General features: G+C 48.8%; 1 protein-coding gene across 1 annotated transcript in view; it reads right to left on the reverse strand.

Annotated features, from left to right (window-relative positions):
* LOC132393840 (tumor necrosis factor-like) overlaps positions 1 to 8,262 on the reverse strand; it is a 34,463-nt gene extending 26,201 nt beyond the window's left edge. Inside the window, exon 1 of the mRNA XM_059969232.1 lies at positions 8,055 to 8,262. The gene's annotated coding sequence lies outside the window, so the exon portion shown is untranslated. The remainder of the gene's footprint in view (positions 1 to 8,054) is intronic.
* Between the last annotated feature and the right edge of the window lie 6,514 nt (positions 8,263 to 14,776).

Below are 14,776 nucleotides of genomic sequence, written 5' to 3' on the forward strand. Positions count from 1 at the left end.
ATCGTGTGGATAGCCAGAGGCTTTTTCCCAGGGATGAAATGGCTAACACAAGGGGGCATAGTTTTAAGGTGCTTGGAAATTGGTACCAAGGGGACGTCACGGGTAAGTTTTCCCACACAGAGTGGTGGGTGCACTGTTGGTGGTGGTGGTGGAGGCGGATACAATAGTGTCTTTTAAGAGACTCTTAGATAGGTACATAGAGCCTAGACAAATAGAGGGCTATGCGGTAGGGAAATTCTAGGCAGTTTGTAGAGTAGGTTACATGGTTGGCACAACATTGGGGGCCAAAGGGCCTTTAATGTGCTGTACATTTCTGTACCATCTGTGGATGCACTGGGACACAGCACAAATGTGTCCGGCCAGTTTATTGTTCTTTGAATATGTGTGTTCAACAAATCACAAGGTTTAGATTTCCATGAGGCTTTCGATAAGGCTGCCACATCAAGGGATATTGTAAAACAGAAAACCTGATGGTGTGGGAGGTGATCTTCTGATGTAGCTCAAAGTTCAGCTTGTGGAGCAGCAAGAAGTAGGCATAAGCAGGCCTTTCTTTGCTTGGTGAGATCTAACAAGGTCTGTGCTGAGGACAAGTTTCACAATTCATATCAAAGGTGCTGATAAAGCTATTGAAACTGTTAGCGGTTGAATCAAAGAGTCACAGGGCAGGGAAAAGGCCCTTTGGCCCAAAAGGTCCAGAGTAACCAGGCTTCCATTGCCCTTGTCTAATTTCTCATTCCTCATGATAGGGTCGTTAAGAAGGCACACAGATAGTTTGCCTTTACTAGTCAAAGCTTTGAGTTCAAAAGTCAGGAACCTATGTTAGGCCCCATCTGGAGTATTGCATACAGTTCTGATCTCCCCACTATGAGAAGAATGCTGAGGCTTTGGAGATGCTGCAGAGGAAGTTCACCGGGGTGTTGCTTGCATTACAGGGCATGTGCCAGAGCGAGAAGTTGGATAAAGGTGGGTTGTTCTATTTGAAGTGGAGATTCGATAGTGGTTCATAGAGCAGACGGTCAATATCCTTTCTCCTGCATTGAAATGGCTAATTCTGGAGGTGAGAGGGGATAATTTCAAAGGGGGTGTGAGGGACAGGTTAACACAGTGCTTGGAACATGCTACCTGAGGTGGCTGCAGAGGCAGAAACATTAGAGACTTTTAAGAGATGTTTACATAGGCATATGAATGTGAGGAAAATGGAAGAATACGGACAGACGACAAGCAGGAGAGATCAGTTTACTTATCCTTTGATTACTAAGTTATTTGGTCCAGTACAACATTGTGTGGGCTGAAGGGTCTGTTCTTGTAGTGAACTGTTCTATGTTTTATGTTCTATAATCAAAGACCCCACCCACTCTGGACATTCCCTTTCTCTCCCCCTCCCATCAGGTAGAAGATACAAGACATGTCCCACCAGACTCAAGGACAGCTTCTTCCCTGCCATTACTAAACTCTTGGACAGACCTTTCATACATTACAGATGAATATTTGATCTCCCAATCTGCCTCGTCTTGGCCCTCGCATGTTTGCTGTCTTCCCACACTGTACTTTCTCTCTAACTATAACACTACTTACGGGCTGCCCACTATGCCCCGCCCCCAAGTTTCATCAGATTGGTGTCACTTGTTAACACATTCAACATATTTCACTGAATGTTTTGATGTACGTGTGACTAATAAATGCACCTAATCTAATAAATGACTTATTTTTTTAAAAAGAGATACAGCACATTAACCAGCCCTTCTGCCCCAACGAGCCCACACTACCCAATTACACCATGTGACCACCTTACCTACTAACCCACACCTTTACAACACGGGAGGAAACCAGAGCACCCAGAGGAAACCACGCAGTCATGGGGAGCACGTACAAACTCCTCACAGACAGCGGCAGAATTGAAGCTGGGTCGCTGGTGCAGTAATAGAGATATGTTAATCGCTATGCTAACGTGTTGGTCCATGAATCTACTGTTTTCTGTCTGTACTTTCTCGATGTATTACGTGCGGAACGATCTGCCTGAATGGCATGCAAACGAAAGCTTTTCACTAACACAAGAAGCTCTGTATCCTGAGCAAACCACACAAAATATGGAAGAACTCGACAAGTCAGACAGCACCTATGCTGGGAAATGGTGCCCGGTCACTAACTTATCAGTATCCCCCGGAGCTTTCTTATGCTTCTTCACAATTTACCTTACCAATTCTGTACGGCGAATGGTAGCAAAGGTAGGATGAGTGGTGAAAACCTCTTCACTGGATTTTGGTGTATGTGACATTAATAAACCAATACCTTCTGGAAATCCTCCAAGCAAAATTGCTGGTTCCGCTTTGTCTGCAGCTCATGTTATTGTGAGGGGATTTAAATAAAAAAGGAGGGAAGTTGAACTTTAGTTATAGAGGGCACTTGCCTGGACTTTGATTCCTCACTCAGTTTACATCTGATATAGGTGAGTTGTCTCCTGGGCAAAGGCTGGACAGGCAAGGCTTGTGACCGTAGGAGTCAGAGCGAAGGATATGTGATCCCTGAGAGAAGCAGAGGCAAGACATAAAGAAAGGAGGAGAAAAGGGAGGGAAAAGGGAGAAGGAAAAAGAAGAGAGGGAGGAAGGGGGAGAGAGGTGGGAGAGACAGAAGAGGGAGAATCAAAGACAAAGGGTCAGAAAAAGTAGGAAAGAGAGAGGGAATAGGAAAAGAAAAGGTTAGTAACAGCAGTAAGGAGGGGTGAAGCAGAAGGGGAAGAGAGAAGGTGAGAGTGAGGGGCTTTGACAGAGATCAGGAGGGGGAGAGATGAAAAGAGGGCAAGGATAAGAAAAAAAAATAGGGGGAGTGGGGTACAGAGTGGGAGGTGGAATAGTAGATATAAAGGAGAGAAGGAGACTGGGGGGAGGGGGAGGGTTAGACATTAAATTAAACTGGCCTGATCGCTGTGATTTTGGTCCTTTGACTTGACTCCCCACTCCTCGTCCACCCTTGCAGAGGTGGCCAGGCCTGCCACAGGGAGAGGTCATGTGGATGACCATGTGCCACAGGGGTTGTGTGGAGAGCAGAGAACAGTGCACTAAAGCACTCTTGATTACTGAAATCACACAGTGTCAGGCTGTCAAGACTCCCTGTGTGCAATAACTAAACCATTACCTCACTTTGGGGAATTCCCTCACCTTCTGTGCTTCCCACTTAATCATATTCAAATTACAAGGAGAATGGGTGAGGCTCAATGGTTACAAATGTTCCACTAACAGAACACAGTCAGTGTGATTTCAGTACCAGCACAATGGGACTAGGCAGATTCATAGTTCAGCATGGACTGGATGAACTCTGCTGTGGATGGTCCCACAGCCGGCTGTGGGTTGAGCATGGAGCTTGAGCATTTGGCACGCTCCGGAAATGCCAAACAAAGCTTAAGGACCTTACCCCGGGAGAGGAAGGAAACACCTGGGCACAACTTGAAAGACTGGCCCAGGACAGAGGACCCTGGCAAGCTGCTGTCCATTGCCTATACCCAGCAGGGGTGATGAGCTTAGGTAGACTAGACGGGAAAAGCGCCAAAGTCTTCTCTGACTCTTTGCACAGTGATGGTCTAAGGCAGGGGTTCCCAATCCTTTTTATGCCATATACCCTACCATTATCCATGGGGCCCGTGGACCCCAGGTTGGGAGCCCCTGGTCTAAAGGTTGTTGGGGTGAAGGAGTCAGGGAATGGGCTGCAGGGATTTCTGCACCATTGTCAGATTGGTCTCAGATCCAGGGACAGGTTATCAGGAGGACATGCGAAGGGGAAATGGGCCTTCCTTGTGTCCCGGGGAACACAACCCACTTGTGAAGAAACACTGCCAGATTTTCCTCATAAACACAAGGGATTCTGCAGATGCTGGAAGTCAAAATGCTCAAAACACACTCAAAATGCTGGAGGGACTCGGCAGGGGTATATGGAGGGGAATATGCAGTCCCTATATTTCTGGCCAAGACCCTTCATCAGGACTGGGAAGGAAGGAGCGTGGGCAGTGGGAGAGGAAAAGGAGTACAAGCTGGCAGGTGGTAGGCGAAATTCTGACACGTCTCTCCACAGCCAGAATGAAGCCACAGTCAGCTGGGGGTGCAACACCTCATACTCTGGCAACACGCACAAAATGCTGGTGGAACACAGCAGACTCGGCCCGAAACGTCGACAGTGCTTCTCCTTATAGATGCTGCCTGGTCTGCTGTGTTCTACCAGCATTTTGTGTGTGTTGTTTGAATTTCCAGCATCTGCAGATTTCCTCGCGTTTGCTTTTGAATCTCATACTCTGTCTGGGTAGCCTTAAACCTCATGGCATGGATATCGATTTCTCTATCTTCTGGCAATTTCTCCCACTCTGCTTTCTTTTTCATCACTCTGGTCCCCCTCTCACCTGCCTTTAACCTCCATCTGGTTCCCCTCCTTCTTCCCTTTCTCCCATTATCCACACTCCTCTCCTATTAGATTCCTTCTTCAGCCCTCTGCCTCTTCCACCTATCACCTCCTAGCTTCATGCATAACTTCAAAACATCCCGTCTCCTGTACTCAATCCATTGATTCTTCCTTCATCCTCCCCTCTCTCACCTTCACCTAACACCTTATGGTCAGACTTTATACCCCTCTCCCTGCCCCTCACGAGTGTTGTTATTTATTGTTATGTCAGCCTGATTTATGTCCTTTTGTGTTGCTGTAGCAAAAAGCTAATTTTCAGATCGATTTATCACATGCACTTGGAAACAGAGTGAAATACAGGTACGTAATTCACTGGAAGTGGCACCACAGGCATATAGGGTCATAAAGGAAGATTTTGGCGCATTGCCCTTCATAAATCAATGGATTGGGTGCAGGAGATGGGATGTTGTTTTGAAGTTATGCAAGACAGTGAGGCCTAATTAATGTGCAGTTTTGGTTACCTACCAACAGGAAAGATGTAGATAGGGTTAAAAGAGTACAGAGAAAACTTACAAGGATGTTGCTGGGTCTGGAGAACCCGAGTTATAAGAAAACATTGAATAGGTTAGGATTGTGTTCTTTAGAATGCAGGAGATTGTGATGAGATTTGATACAGGTATATAAAATTATGAGGGATATAGTTAGGGAAATGGAAACAGGCTTTTTCCACTGAGGGTGGGTGCGATTACAACCAGAAGCCATGGCTTAAGGGTAAAAGGTGAAAAGTTTAAGGGGAACATGAGGTGGAACTTCCTCACTCAGAGGGGCATGAGAGTGTGGAATTACTGCCAGAATAAGTGGTCCATACGAGGTTGTTCATATTGTTTAAGAAAAGTTTGGATAGATAATGGATAGTAGGGATATGGAGGGCTATGGCCCCAGTGCAGGTCAGTTGGCATAGACAGCTTAAACGTTTTTACAGCATGGACCAGGTGGGCCTGTTTCTGCGCTTACTTCTCTATGACTCTAAACACAACCCAAGCATGTACTGGGGGGGGCAGCCCGTATGTTGCCACATATTCTGTGCCAACATAGCATGCCCACCTCGTTCGGCAGAACAACACAATGCAGACCACAACAAAACAGATCACATCGAGCAACACAAACAACAACAGTAAAACAAGCCTCATTCCCCTCTCCCAACACACATACACACTCCACTAACTCCACAACAGGCCGTGACACTGCACAAACACAGAAGACTCTGCAGATGCTGGAAGCACAATGCAGGAGGAACTCAGCACATCAGACAGCATCTGTGGAGGGGAATGAATGCTGACATTTTGGGACATGAGCAGTCATCAGGATGCTAGAGAAAGGGGAAAGATGCAGACAGAATTCATGTATCCTGTGCAAGTATGCTTATGACAACAATAATCACAGGCTTTCTGAATGACTCCTCAACCTGTGGCCTTTGTTTTAGATACCTCTGACACAGGGAGAGATGCTCAATAGATCATAGAAATCTACAGCACATTACAGGCCCTTCAGCCCACAATGTTGTGCCAGCTAAGCAACCTACTCTAGACACTGCCTAGAATTTCCCTAGCACATAGAGCTCTATTTTTCTAAGCTCCATGTACCTATCCAAGAGACTCTTAAAAGACTAATGTATCCACTTCCACCACCATCGCTGGCAGTGCTTTCCACGCACTCACCACTCTCTGTGTGAAAAACTTACCCTTAACATCCCCTCAATACATTTCCTCTGCCACCTTAAAAATACACCCTCTTGTGTTAGCCATTTCGGCCTTTGTCTATCAACATGATCAATGCCCTTCATCATCTTATACCTCTATGTTCTGCAATCTCCCCTGTGTCCCCTGCATTGCTTTGGGCAGTCCAATCAGGTCTCCTCCTCAGCCCCCACCACTCCAGGGTATACAAATCTACCGGAGACAGCTTTCTGACTGGCTGCATCATTTTCTGGTCACTTCACAGGATTGGAAAAAAGTTACACCAAGTTGAACACTCAGCCAGCTCCGTCATGGCCACGAGCCTCCCCAGCATCCAGGCCGCCTTCAAAAAGTGGCATTCACCACTAAATATCCTCACCATCTGGGACATGTCCTGTCATCTTTACTATCATCAGGGAGGAGTTACAGGAGCCTTCAGACATTCATACAACATTTTAGGAACAGCTTCATGAACCCACGAACGATTTTCTCTCTTCTTGCACTACTGAATATATTTTATATTTCTTATGGTAATTTATTGGTTTTTTTACATCTTGTACTATTCTACTGTGCCAAAACAGCAAACTTCACAACATATGTCAGTGATTATAAACCTGATTCATATTCTGGGAATTGGCTTTACTCTGCTCCCAACCCCCAGGACGTGGTCCACTATGGGAGGGTTTCTCTCTTCCCCATCCTTTCGGCCAGTTGAGTTCCAATACACCCACTCACCCCCACTTGCTAATGAAATCGCTTCTTCTCTCCTCCTGTCACCTCTATCAGTTTCTCTGCAAACTCCTCTGTGCTTATTCCTCTGCTCCACCCTCCTGAGCTTTCACTTTCACCCTGTGCCCACTCCGTCATTCTGCGGTCCAAATCAGAACTCAGGACAACTTTCTTCTTTCACCTTCTGCCTACTCTGCCGTTTCGTTTCCTCCACCTCCCATTTCTTCTCAGTTTATTCAAATACACTGGCTGTGTTTCCTCCCTCTCTCTGCTCCTGCACTCTCAAGCACTCTCTCCTTCAATAGCTGCTCCTGCTGGCTCTGTCCCCACCTTCCCCCTCTCTGCCCTGCACTCCACCTATCTGCCCTTGCGCACACTCTCTCCCTCCACCACTGTACTCTTTTCCCAGATGCTACTTGGCCTGCTGAGCTCCTCTAGCATTTTGTGTGTGTGGCATACTATGTTGCCCCAGCACAATTCCAGCTGACTGGATTTGACACAAATGACATTTCACAATGTTTCAATGTATGTGACAAATAAAATTCATTCTTAATCTTCTATCTTTCTTCCTCAATCTGTGGCATTCCCTCTGATCCTGCCCTCTCACTCTCTCATTCAGCAGACTGACTCTCTGAATGCTGTTGTTCCGCCCCTCCTCTCTGCTTTTTTCTGCTCTGCTCTCCACTCCCGTCTCCCTGCTCAACCACTCGCCTCTCTCCCATTAGAGACGACAGGGTCACCCCAGCTGGCAGAGAGCAGCGTGGGGGATCAACCCATTCAAGTTCCGCAGACAGGAGATGAGGCCATTCTGCCCAACGCTCCCGATCCTGTCCGTGCTCACGCTCCCTTTTTTTTAACTCAGGTGCTGACGACTTTTCCGGAGTGATTTAGAAACGGAGCGGGTTTCAGCTCTCCGCAAGCCTTTGGGCGTGGCGTTGTTTCTGAGACGGCTTGGGCCGAGATCCACATTGACTGCTGTCCCAGCGGCCGGCACTGAGCAGACAGATATGTCTGAGGCGCTGAGCTGCGTGACTCGTCTCTCCGAACACCTCCCTTCAGCCTGACCCACACACGGGAGTTTAACTCCTTCTGTGCTGCAGCCGTTCTCCACGGACACCGCGGCGCCGGGTCGCGGATTTAACCCCGGGTTTCCGGCGTGGCTCGACCCTATCCGAAAAAATGGGAGCTTGGACGGTGCCGGCCTACCTGGAGCCACTCACGGGTGGAGCTTGGGTCGTCCCCGGGCGGAGATCATCGGGAGTAGATGCGGGCCTCGCCATGGAAGCGACAGGTGATCGGCAACCGCTCAACCTGAGGTCAAAACCGAAGGGTGGGGCGGAAGGAGACGCTACTGACTACTGTCATTGAGAGAGGGAGCGGGGCGAAGCAGAAAAATGGGTGTGTTTTGAAAGGCAGCGAGCAAAAAGACAGGACGGAGGGGAGGGGCAGGGCGAGAGATGGGGAAAAGACGGGGCAGTAGGGGAAAAGACAGGGGCAGTAGGGGAAAAGACAGGGGCAGTAGGAGAGACGGGGAAATAGCGGGAGGGGGAGCAGGAGAATAATAGGTGCGTGGGGAGAGGGAGCGAGTCAGGGAGACGGGGGAAGGGGCAGGAGAAGGAAAATGGGAGTGTGGTGTGAGGCAGAGGGGTAGCAGGAGAATAATCGGTGCGGGGGGAGAGGGAGCGAGTCAGAGAGACGGGGGAAGGGGCAGGAGAAGAAAAATGGGAGTGTGGTGTGAGGCAAAGGGGGAGGGAAGAGAGATGTACGACAGACTAGGATTGATGGAGAGATGTACACATGTGCTGGAGGAGCTCGACAGGTCAGGCAGAATTTATGGATGGAAATAAAGAGTTAATGTTTCGGGTCGAGACCCTTCATCCGGATTGAGGAGAGAGAGAGAGGGAGGGAGGGAGGGAGGGAGGGAGGGAGGGAGGGAGAGAGAGAGAGAGAGAGAGAGAGAGAGAGAGAGAGAGAGAGAGAGAGAGAGAGAGAGAGAGAGAGATGGAGATGGAGAAAGGACAGGAGAGAGATGAGTGGCGGAAATAGAGAGGGTACGATGGACAGAAATAGAAAGACAATTAACAGAGCGAAACAAAAAGAAGGATTGTTAGGATTAGATGGATAAAGATAGCTTGGTAAAGAGTGTAGCAGCATGATGAGAATGTAACTGAAGGAAGGGGAGACAAATAAGATGGACAATGAAGGGCAGAAAACAGACAGCGGACAGTGAGGGGCAGATACTGATAACGAAACGAATGGCAATAACGAGACAGAGGTGAAATAGAGTGCTGGAGAAACACGGTGAAAACATGATTGCAGGAAGACAGAGACGGCTGTCTCCGCTGTCAATCCCAGTCCCTGCACAGTCCACTGCTCAGTTCTCCAGGGATGTCCCACCACGGAGTAGACACCTACTTATGTAGCAGGGCTGGGATTTTTTCAAAAACTCTACTGTGGAGTCAGTCTTCTGAATTGGGAAGGAGGATCAGAGGTCATGGCTCATTGCCACACTGTGGAACTCTGGACTATTTCCATTGGGGAGAAGGGAACTTAGCATCCACGCTAGAACTAACAGACTCAAAGACAGTTACTATCCCCAAGCAGAAAGACTGAGCAACACCTCCACCCACTCACCCACCCCTCCCCAGCCCCAACCACCACTTCCTTATCATTTCCTGTCAACGTCACCTTATGTACAGACTCTCCTCTAACACTTTATAGATATATAATCAATGTATATAAACGGTCTTGTATAGTTATATTTACTGTGTTATTTATCTTATTGTGGCTGTTTTGTGTTGCATCGGATCCGGAGTAACAATTATTTCACAGGTCAAGCAGCATTTAGAAATGAAGCAACACACACAAAATTCTGGAGGAGCTCAGCGGGCCAGGCAGCTTCCGTGGAAACAGCACCCCAGACTAGAAATGAATAGGTTAGCAGGCCTGATCAAGGGTCTTGGGCCGGTACGTCCACTGTTTATTAATTTCCTTGGATGATGCTTGACCTGCTGAGTTCCTTCAGCAATTTGTGCGCGCTATTCTGGATTTCCAGCATCTGCAGAATCTCGTGATAACAATTATTCTGCGTCCCTTTCCATTTGTGTACGGGACGCACTCTTGAATATTGAGCTACCACAGCAACCACCTGCATTTAACGCCCCCCCCCCCCGCATTATACCAGGGCTCAGCTGAGGACCAGCTGGGAAATGCAGACCGAACGAGTCCCGGTTCCCAACCCAGAGTGCAAAACTGGTTGTCTGGGGGCCTCCGAACCAGTAACCCGCGGCAAACCCCGGGGGAAAAGGGCCCGTACCTTATTCAGTTTCAGCCAAGGGAGCGGGTTCCAGGAATTAGAGCGGCCAAAGGCGCGGAGAAATGGAAAACCCAGGGGAATTGTGTAGGCCACAGAAATCAGGAGGGCGGGGTAAGACGTGGTATAGCCCAGAAACAGACCCTTCGGCGCAACGTCCACACCTACCAAGATGCCCTATCTAAGGTCATCCCATGCGCCAGCGTTTGGGCAATAACCTTCTAAACCTTACCCATCCGTGAACCTGTCTATTAGAAATTATTGCACCGGCCTCAACCACTTCAGCACATCACTCAATAGATGAACTATTCTCTGTAAAAGAAATGTTGTCACTTAAGTTCTAATTAAATCTTTTCACTCAAACTTAACCTGCGCCCTCTCGTTTTTGATTTCCCAACCCAAGACTGAGTGCACTCATCCTATCAATACCCCTCATGATTTTGTAAGGGCACCCTCAGTATTCTACACTCCTCCTTAATGTATTTAAGAAATGCCCTGGGATTTTCCTTAATCTTGTCTGCCAGCGTTATTTTGTCCCAGTCCAGATAAGATCACAAGGAATGAAGCCCTCGCCTTTCCTGGTATTCGAGGGAGAAAGTCGAGGAACTTCCTAAAGAATCAGAATCAGGTTTATTATCACCGGCATATGTCGTGAAATTTGTTAACTTAGCGGCAGCAGTTCAATGCAATACATTAGTAGAGAAAAAATAAATAAATAAAATAAAACATAATGATAGATAAACAAGTAAATCAATTATGTATATTGAATAGATTTAAAATAATGTGCAAAAACAGAAATACTGTATATTTATAAAAGTGAACACGAGGAAATCTGCAGATGCTGGAAATTCAAACACACACAAAATGCTGGTGGAACACTGCAGGCCAGGCAGCATCTGTCGACGCTTCGGGCCGAGACCCTTCGTCAGGACCCTTGTGTATGTTATTAAAAAAGTGAGGTAGGTTCCAAAGCTTCCATGTCCATTTAGGAATCGGACGGCAGAGGGGAAGAAGCTGTTTCTGAATCGCAGAGTGTGTGCCTTCAGGCCCCTGTACCTTCTACCTGATGGTAACAGTGAGAAAAGGGCATGGCCTGGGTGCTGGAGGTCCTTGATAGTGGACGCTGCCTTTCTGAGGCACCGCTCCCTAAAGATGTCCTGGGTATTTTGTAGGCTAGTGCCCAAGATACTGGATTTACAACCTTCTGCTGATTCTTTCAGTCCTGAGCAGTAGTCGCTCCATACCTGACAGTGATGCAGCCTGTCAGAATTCAGTAGCCCCTCCGTACCAGACAGTGATGCAGCCTGTCAGAATTCAGTAGCCCCTCCGTACCAGACAGTGATGCAGCCTGTCAGAATTCAGTAGCCCCTCCGTACCAGACAGTGATGCAGCCTGTCAGAATTCAGTAGCCCCTCCGTACCAGACAGTGATGCAGCCTGTCAGAATTCAGTAGCCCCTCCGTACCAGACAGTGATGCAGCCTGTCAGAATTCAGTAGCCCCTCCGTACCAGACAGTGATGCAGCCTGTCAGAATTCAGTAACCCCTCCGTACCAGACAGTGATGCAGCCTGTCAGAATTCAGTAACCCCTCCGTACCAGACAGTGATGCAGCCTGTCAGAATTCAGTAGCCCCTCCGTACCAGACAGTGATGCAGCCTGTCAGAATTCAGTAGCCCCTCCGTACCAGACAGTGATGCAGCCTGTCAGAATTCAGTAGCCCCTCCGTACCAGACAGTGATGCAGCCTGTCAGAATTCAGTAACCCCTCCGTACCAGACAGTGATGCAGCCTGTCAGAATTCAGTAACCCCTCCGTACCAGACAGTGATGCAGCCTGTCAGAATTCAGTAGCCCCTCCGTACCAGACAGTGATGCAGCCTGTCAGAATTCAGTAGCCCCTCCGTACCAGACAGTGATGCAGCCTGTCAGAATTCAGTAGCCCCTCCGTACCAGACAGTGATGCAGCCTGTCAGAATTCAGTAACCCCTCCGTACCAGACAGTGATGCAGCCTGTCAGAATTCAGTAGCCCCTCCGTACCAGACAGTGATGCAGCCTGTCAGAATTCAGTAGCCCCTCCGTACCAGACAGTGATGCAGCCTGTCAGAATTCAGTAGCCCCTCCGTACCAGACAGTGATGCAGCCTGTCAGAATTCAGTAGCCCCTCCGTACCAGACAGTGATGCAGCCTGTCAGAATTCAGTAGCCCCTCCGTACCAGACAGTGATGCAGCCTGTCAGAATTCAGTAGCCCCTCCGTACCAGACAGTGATGCAGCCTGTCAGAATTCAGTAACCCCTCCGTACCAGACAGTGATGCAGCCTGTCAGAATTCAGTAACCCCTCCGTACCAGACAGTGATGCAGCCTGTCAGAATTCAGTAACCCCTCCGTACCAGACAGTGATGCAGCCTGTCAGAATTCAGTAACCCCTCCGTACCAGACAGTGATGCAGCCTGTCAGAATTCAGTAGCCCCTCCGTACCAGACAGTGATGCAGCCTGTCAGAATACTCTCCGCGGTGCAACTATAGAAGCTTTTGGGTGTATTTGTTGACATGCCAAATCTCTTCAAACTTCAAAGTATAGCCGCTGTCTCGCCTTCCTGCTTCATGATTTCAAATGCCGGGTGATGTCTAGAGGCATTACCCTATTTGTGAATGAGAGCGAAAGAGAAACAAAGGTAGAGAGATATAGATAAAAGGACACAGGAGAGGGGAAGAGAGAGAGAGATAAAGAAATGTACGTACTAGAGACAGAGGCATGGGGAAAGATAGATAGAGATAGACACGAGGTTTGAATGGGATCTGGCCTCCAACATCTCCTTCCCTTGACATATCAGGGTGGGGTCTTCACCGTATCCGAGGCGTGCCCGTTGCCCAGGCCAACATTTCCCTGCCCCTACCCTCTGCTGAGGAGCCAGGCACCTTCCGGCAGGGAATTCCACGCTGGGATCCCGGCTTTGACACCAAGTTAGCGGCGGGAGGGCAGAGGAGGTTGGGGTATGCAAAGAGGTTCGCATTATGCCCCCACCTCCCCTACGGACGGTGGACGGTCGAACGGGGGTAGGCTGAGTAGGAAGGAGAGGATCCCATCTGAGATGTTGAAAGGCGAGGGTGCGGTGTCCACCTACCTTTCTGTAGTAGTCAGCTCTCAGCAGGTAACCAGTCATCCCCAGGAAGGCAACTGTCAGAGCCGCGCACCACACATAGAGGACCACCACCATCTTGAACCCCATTTTCGCCATCTCCCAGTGGCAAGGCAGCAGAGCGCCCCGTCCCCCCTACTGGTCAGCTTGTCCCGGCTGACCCTCCCGCGTCGCTCCAGCGCCCCTCTTCCCCAGAGTGCGGGAGGTAGCCTGCGACTCGGCAGGGAGAAGCTGCAGTGACAGATGCTGTCAGGCAGGGCCTAGGGCTCTCCTGAATTCCCCCGGCCGGTGGAGTTCCCCGCTGGGCGACGCTCTCTGTGCAAGAGAGGACCGTCCCTCCGCGATCTGCAATCCACAGTCGCCAGTGCTAACTTATCTGTCAATTTACCACCCACGTGCTTATCATTTCATTGGGCGCTCTGAGCTGGGTGGGTATGTTGGGGGGGAGGGAGATGAATTTGCCTGAAGGTAATTGGGGGCTAGAATTAATAACCGCATTTCAAAATACGAAGTCCCACTCTCTCATACACACATAGCTGCTTCCTGAACTGATTTGTCAAACTGCTTTGTGTTAACTATTTAAGTCCTGATGTGTACTCAATAACAATCAGAACCCGATGTATTATCCCTGGCTTGTATGATAGGAAGTGTGTTGTAAAATGTAAATATATAAAATTACTAGAATTTGGAAACTCTGAATAAATAAAGAAAGGAATAACGAGGCTGCGTTGACGGCTCCTGGACCGTTCAGAAACGTAACAGCAGAGGGGAAGAAATTGTTCTCAAGACGTTGAACTTGTCTTCGGGCGTTCCCTCTGCTCCCATATCTCCTCCCTGATGAGAGTAATGAAACGCGAGTACTGTATGTCCCAGATGGCGGGGATCCCACATGATTAATGCCGCCTTTTTGAGGCATTCCCTTTAGACGATGTCCTCCGTGGGTGGGCTCTGCCCGTGATGAAGTTGGCCTCTATAGCCTCCAGCGATCCTGTGCATTGATGACCCCATACCTGGCTGTGACGCAACCAGTCAGAAATCTCAAAGACGTTCATCTGTGGAGATTTGCAAGTGCCTTTGCTGACATCCCAAACGCCCTAACGAAGCAGAGCCGCTACGTGCCTTCCTCGCAAGGCTGAGCAGTACGTGGTGATTCGCACTCCCTTGCCTCTGGAGTTCATTATCCCTGAGACAGTGCACGGAATAAGACTATCCCGCCCAATTTGCACATGTCAGCCGCGATGCTAATCCATGCCAATCCCCTTTACCTCCTTTTGACCCATAGCTCTTTGAACCTTTCCTACCCAAATGTCTTTTGAACATTGTAATTATACCACCATTTGTCACCACCGGTGGTCATTCACCCATCGGACAAAGGAGCAGAATTAGGCCACTGAGCATGCTCCCCCATTCCATCATGGCTGACTTGAGAAATACCTTCCACGGTCGACTGTGGCAATGAATTCCACAGATTCACCAT

Source organism: Hypanus sabinus, chromosome 5 (genome assembly GCF_030144855.1).
Source record: "Hypanus sabinus isolate sHypSab1 chromosome 5, sHypSab1.hap1, whole genome shotgun sequence".
NCBI classification, from domain to species: domain Eukaryota; kingdom Metazoa; phylum Chordata; class Chondrichthyes; order Myliobatiformes; family Dasyatidae; genus Hypanus; species Hypanus sabinus.